Here is a 6,062-nt window from a genome sequence, read left to right on the forward strand (position 1 = left end):
ACACAATCATATCTCAGGTACAGAGATTAGGAACATTTATCATCCCTAATATCTGTTTTTTAAACTGCAGGAATCCCTTTTTCAATATGTAAAAGAATAGACTAGAATGACTGCAGAGTTTACAAGTTTACTTTAGTCCTTGGGCTGACTGACGGCATATTTAAGACTGAAAGTGGTACTCCACTCCCCAGAGTCCGGGAAATTTAGTTCCAAATGCTTGGTGCGGTCTTCGGGGGTCGCCCCCCCCCCCTTGTTATGTCACTCCATGCCCCCTTAATGCAAGTCAACGGGTGGAGGTGTGATGAAGATCACACCCACTCCCATAAACTTCCATGGAGGGGGATGGGGTGTGACCTCATGAGGGAGCTGGATGAACCTCGAAGCCGGCACCCAACGATTGAACCTAATATTTTAATCCTGCCCTCCTTCCCACAAAAATAAAAATAAGATATATATCCCTTAAAATGTATGAATAAATTAGTAATATTTCAAAATGACTGAGATAAATAGTTCTGGCCCTAGAGTGTTACATACATTAGCGTCTGTAGCATGTATCAGGAACATGTTATCATAGTTGTGTCTTTTTTACAGGTGACTGATGCCGAGTGAGAAGGTATACCTGACACATACCCCCATCAGCTGCAATAAAGGAACCACGAGACAGGTAATTAATATTTATATTAATTACTGATAACAATCAGGCTAGATGTAAAATCTAGACCTGCAGAGATGTCACAGTCTCTTCCTTTTACATGAAGATATATGTGTTGTTTATAAGTATATCGTCTATGGGTAGCTTTTTATATAACACAATCATATCTCAGATGCAGAGATTAGGAACATATATGATCCCTAATATCTGTTTTTTATCTGCAGGAATCCCCAGCGTTCTTGAAATTTAGTTCCAAACGCTTGGTGCGGGCTTCGGGGGTCGCCCCACCCCCCTCGTTATGTCACTCCATGCCCCCTTAATGCAAGTCAATGGGCGGAGGTGTGATGAAGATCACACCCACTCCCATAAACTTCCATGGAGGGGGATGGGGTGTGACGTCACGAGGGGGCTGGGTGATCCCCGAAGCAAGCACCCAGCGTTTGAACCTAATATTTTAATCCTGCCCTCCTTCCCACAAAAATAAGATATATATCCCTTAAAATGTATGAATAAATTAATAATATTTCAAAATGACTGAGACAAATAGTTCTGGCCCTAGAGTGTTACATATATTAGCGTTTGTAGCATGTATCAGGAACATGTTATCATAGTTGTATCTCTTTTACAGGTGACTGATGCCGAGTGAGAAGGTATACCTGACACATACCCCCGTCAGCTACAATAAAGGAACCACGAGACAGGTAATTAATATTTATATTAATTACTGATAACAATCAGGCTAGATGTAAAATCTAGACCTGCAGAGATATCACAGTCTCTACCTTTTACATGAAGATATATGTGTTGTTTATAAGTATATCGTCTATGGATAGCTTTTTATATTACACAATCATATCTCAGATACAGAGATTAGGAACATATATTATCCCTAATATCTGTTTTTTATCTGCAGGAATCCCCAGCGTTCGGGAAATTTAGTTCCAAACGCTTGGTGCGGGCTTCGGGGGTCGCCCCACCCCCCTCGTTATGTCACTCCATGCCCCCTTAATGCAAGTCAATGGGCGGAGGTGTGATGAAGATCACACCCACTCCCATAAACTTCCATGGAGGGGGATGGGGTGTGACGTCACGAGGGGGCTGGGTGATCCCCGAAGCAAGCACCCAGCGTTTGAACCTAATATTTTAATCCTGTCCTCCTTCCCACAAAAATAAGATATATATCCCTTAAAATGTATGAATAAATTAATCATATTTCAAAATGACTGAGACAAATAGTTCTGGCCCTAGAGTGTTACATATATTAGCGTTTGTAGCATGTATTAGGAACATGTTATCATAGTTGTATCTCTTTTACAGGTGACTGATGCCGAGTGAGAAGGTATACCTGACACATACCCCCGTCAGCTGCAATAAAGGAACCACGAAACAGGTAATTAATATTTATATTAATTACTGATAACAATCAGGCTAGATGTAAAATCTAGACCTGCAGAGATGTCACAGTCTCTACCTTTTACATGAAGATATATGTGTTGTTTATAAGTATATCGTCTATGGATAGCTTTTTATATTACACAATCATATCTCAGATACAGAGATTAGGAACATATATGATCCCTAATATCTGTTTTTTATCAGCAGGAATCCCCAGAGTTCGGGAAATTTAGTTCCAAACGCTTGGTGCGGGCTTCCTTGGTCGCCCCTCCCCCTCGTTATGTCACTCCATGCCCCCTTAATGCAAGTCAATGGGCGGAGGTGTGATGAAGATCACACCCACTCCCATAAACTTCCATGGAGGGGGATGGGGTGTGACATCACGAGGGGGATGAGTGATCCCCGAACCCGGCACCCAGCATTTGAACCTAATATTTTAATCCTGCCCTCCTTCCCACAAAAATAAAAATAAGATATATATCCCTTAAAATGTATGAATAAATAAATAATATTTCAAAATGACTGATATAAATAGTTCTGGCCCTAGAGTGTTACCTATATTAGCATCTGTAGCATGTATCAGGAACATGTTATCATAGTTGTGTCTTTTTTACAGGTGACTGATGCCAAGTGAGAATGTATACCTGACACGTACCCCCGTCAGCTGCAATAAAGGAACCACGAGCCAGGTAATTAATATTTATATTAATCACTGATAACAATCAGGCTAGATGTAAAATCTAGACCTGCAGAGATGTCACAGTCTCTACCTTATACATGAAGATATATGTGTTGTTTATAAGTATATCGTCTATGGATAGCTTTTTATATCACACAATCATATCTCAGGTACAGAGATTAGGAACATTGATCATCCCTAATATCTGTTTTTTTAACTGCAGGAATCCCTTTTTCAATATGTAAAAGAATAGACTAGAATGACCCCATAGTTTACAAGTTTACTTTAGTCCGTGGGCTGACTGACGGTAGATTTATGACTGAAAGGGGTACTCCACTCCCCAGAGTCCGGTAAATTTAGTTCCAAACGCTTGGTGCGGGCTTCGGGGGTCGCCCCCCCACTTGTTATGTCACTCCATGCCCCCTTAATGCAAGTCAACGGGTGGAGGTGTGATGAAGATCACACCCACTCCCATAAACTTCCATGGAGGGGGATGGGGTGTGACGTCATGAGGGAGCTGGATGATCCTCGAAGCCGGCACCCAACGTTTGAACCTAATATTTTAATCCTGCCCTCCTTCCCACAAAAATAAAAATAAGATATATATCCCTTAAAATGTATGAATAAATTAGTAATATTTCAAAATGACTGAGATAAATAGTTCTGGCCCTAGAGTGTTACATACATTAGCGTCTGTAGCATGTATCAGGAACATGTTATCAAAGTTGTGTCTTTTTTACAGGTGACTGATGCCGAGTGAGAAGTTATACCTGACACATACCCCCGTCAGCTGCAATAAAGGAACCACGAGACAGGTAATTAATATTTATATTAATTACTGATAACAATCAGGCTAGATGTAAAATCAAGACCTGCAGAGATGTCACAGTCTCTACCTTTTACATGAAGATATATGTGTTGTTTATAAGTATATCGTCTATGGATAGCTTTTTATATTACACAATCATATCTCAGATATAGAGATTAGGAACATATATGATCCCTAATATCTGTTTTTTCTCTGCAGGAATCCCCAGAGTTCGGGAAATTTAGTTCCAAACTCTTGGTGCGGGCTTCGGGGGTCGCCCCACCCCCCTCGTTATGTCACTCCATGCCCCCTTAATGCAAGTCAATGGGCGGAGGTGTGATAAAGATCACACCCACTCCCATAAACTTCCATGGAGGGGGATGGGGTGTGACGTCACGAGGGGGCTGGGTGATCCCCGAAGCAAGCACCCAGCGTTTGAACCTAATATTTTAATCCTGCCCTCCTTCCCACAAAAATAAGATATATATCCCTTAAAATGTATGAATAAATTAATAATATTTCAAAATGACTGAGACAAATAGTTCTGGCCCTAGAGTGTTACATATATTAGATTTGTAGCATGTATCAGGAACATGTTATCATAGTTGTATCTCTTTTACAGGTGACTGATGCCGAGTGAGAAGGTATACCTGACACATACCCCCGTCAGCTGCAATAAAGGAACCACGAGACAGGTAATTAATATTTATATTAATTATTGATAACAATCAGGCTAGATGGAAAATCTAGACCTGCAGAGATGTCACAGTCTCTACCTTTTACATGAAGATATATGTGTTGTTTATAAGTATATCGTCTATGGATAGCTTTTTATATTACACAATCATATCTCAGATACAGAGATTAGGAACATATATGATCCCTAATATCTGTTTTTTATCAGCAGGAATCCCCAGCGTTCGGGAAATTTAGTTCCAAACGCTTGGTGTGGGCTTCCGGGGTTGCCCCTCCCCCTCGTTATGTCACTCCATGCCCCCTTAATGCAAGTCAATGGGCGGAGGTGTGATGAAGATCACACCCACTCCCATAAACTTCCATGGAGGGGGATGGGGTGTGACATCACGAGGGGGATGGGTGATCCCCGAAGCCGGCACTCAGCATTTGAACCTAATATTTTAATCCTGCCCTCCTTCCCACAAAAATAAAAATAAGATATATATCCCTTAAAATGTATGAATAAATAAATAATATTTCAAAATGACTTATATAAATAGTTCTGGCCCTAGAGTATTACATATATTAGTATTTGTAGCATGTATCAGGAACATGTTATCATAGTTGTGTCTTTTTTACAGGTGACTGATGCCAAGTGAGAAGGTATACCTGACACGTACCCCCGTCAGCTGCAATAAAGGAACCACGAGACAGGTAATTAATATTTATATTATTTACTGATAACAATCAGGCTAGATGTAAAATCTAGACCTGCAGAGATGTCACAGTCTCTACCTTATACATGAAGATATATGTGTTTTTTTTATAAGTATATTGTCTATGGATAGCTTTTTATATAACACAATCATATCTCAGGTACAGAGATTAGGAACATTTATCATCCCTAATATCTGTTTTTTAAACTGCAGGAATCCCTTTTTCAATATGTAAAAGAATAGACTAGAATGACCGCAGAGTTTACAAGTTTACTTTAGTCCGTGGGCTGACTGACGGCAGATTTAAGACTGAAAGTGGTACTCCACTCCCCAGAGTCCGGGAAATTTAGTTCCAAACGCTTGGTGCGGGCTTCGGGGGTCGCCCCCCCACTTGTTATGTCACTCCATGCCCCCTTAATGCAAGTCAACGGGTGGAGGTGTGATGAAAATCACACCCACTGCCATAAACTTCCATGGAGGGGGATGGGGTGTGACGTCATGAGGGAGCTGGATGATCCTCGAAGCCGGCACCCAACGTTTGAACCTAATATTTTAATCCTGCCTCCTTCCCACAAATATAAAAATAAGATATATATCCCTTAAAATGTATGAATAAATTAGTAATATTTCAAAATGACTGAGATAAATAGTTCAGGCCCTAGAGTGTTACATACATTAGCGTCTGTAGCATGTATCAGGAACATGTTATCATAGTTGTGTCTTTTTTACAGGTGACTGATGCCGAGTGAGAAGGTATACCTGACACATACCCCCATCAGCTGCAATAAAGGAACCACGAGACAGGTAATTAATATTTATATTAATTACTGATAACAATCAGGCTTGATGTAAAATCTAGACCTGCAGAGATGTCACAGTCTCTACCTTTTACATGAAGATATATGTGTTGTTTATAAGTATATCGTCTATGGGTAGCTTTTTATATAACACAATCATATCTCAGATGCAGAGATTAGGAACATAAATGATCCCTAATATCTGTTTTTTATCTGCAGGAATCCCCAGCGTTCGGGAAATTTAGTTCCAAACGCTTGGTGCGGGCTTCTTGGGTTGCCCCCCCCCCCCTCGTTACGTCACTCCATGCCCCCTTAATGCAAGTCAACGGGTGGAGGTGTG

General features: G+C 40.7%; 1 long non-coding RNA gene across 1 annotated transcript; it reads left to right on the forward strand.

The window, feature by feature from the left end:
* Nucleotides 1-587: 587 nt before the first annotated feature.
* On the forward strand, nucleotides 588-5,731 carry LOC130275357 (uncharacterized). Its single transcript, XR_008844742.1, has 4 exons — nucleotides 588-664; nucleotides 3,469-3,541; nucleotides 4,851-4,923; nucleotides 5,657-5,731. It is a non-coding gene; the product is annotated as an uncharacterized LOC130275357 (long non-coding RNA).
* The last annotated feature ends 331 nt before the right edge of the window (nucleotides 5,732-6,062 follow it).

The sequence above is a fragment of the Hyla sarda genome, chromosome 6 (assembly GCF_029499605.1).
Source record: "Hyla sarda isolate aHylSar1 chromosome 6, aHylSar1.hap1, whole genome shotgun sequence".
In the NCBI taxonomy this organism is placed as follows: Eukaryota; Metazoa; Chordata; class Amphibia; order Anura; family Hylidae; genus Hyla; species Hyla sarda.